The following is a 982-nucleotide window of genomic DNA, read 5'->3' as shown; positions in this document are numbered from 1 at the left end:
GAGAAATATTAGATTAAATTTAATATTAAGATGATCACTTTAATGTTAAATTAATAAAATACTATCAAGCATTAAATTAAATTAAATATTATTTTTCAAATAATTAATTTTAAATCAAATTATCTAGTAGAGTCTCAGTAGGAATGTAATTCTTCCACTACTCAATCACCGAAGAACTGCTGTCGCCAACCATCCATCGGTCACCGGAATATCATCGTTGCAGTCGTCAACACTGTCGTGTCTGGTGGTGCCATCACAGGTGCGATACCCTCACGACAACTCGAGCAAATCTGGGCCAACCATTGGTTGGACTGTCTGCTCGGTTTCACATATTATACCCAATTCGACCATTTTGTAAGTTTTGATCTCAATTTTGGGGTTCTCTGGTCCAATTTTCAATTTCATATCCAATTTTCAAGTTCAATCACTAATTGGGCCAATTGTCTGACTTGAAAATTAATTTTCAAAAATATCATATTAATTTTAATTAATTTGATTAATTTAATTTTACTTTATCAAACTTAATTTTCTCAAAAATCACTAATATTTTCTAAATTAATTTTTTAAGAAAATTTTGTAATCAATTTCTTTAGTTGAACAATTCTCGCGATTGTCTAATTTAATTCCACATTGAATAAATCGACTCAATTAAATTATTTCTTAAGTTATAGAATTTTGTTCTAATACAAATGCAGTCTGATTGACCTTTTGTTGAGCTAGCGGAGGGACCAATCGCACATATACAACTTGGCCCGAGTAATTGCAATTATATCCAGAAGCATCGTTCTGATAATTCGCAATTTACTTAATAATGGAGTCAGTTCACAAGAAGTATCATGATTGAAAACTCCTTATTGTATACTTTTTAAGAAATGAATTCATCCAGCTGCTTTGTCCAATGACCTCGTCATGTGTGTATTACTCTCATATGATATCTTTGATTCCTATGAGTTAAATTCGTTCACTCAATAAAATCCTATTT

This window comes from Gossypium arboreum, chromosome 4, assembly GCF_025698485.1.
Source record: "Gossypium arboreum isolate Shixiya-1 chromosome 4, ASM2569848v2, whole genome shotgun sequence".
Lineage (NCBI taxonomy): Eukaryota > Viridiplantae > Streptophyta > Magnoliopsida > Malvales > Malvaceae > Gossypium > Gossypium arboreum.
Note: the sequence above shows the minus strand (reverse complement) of the source record.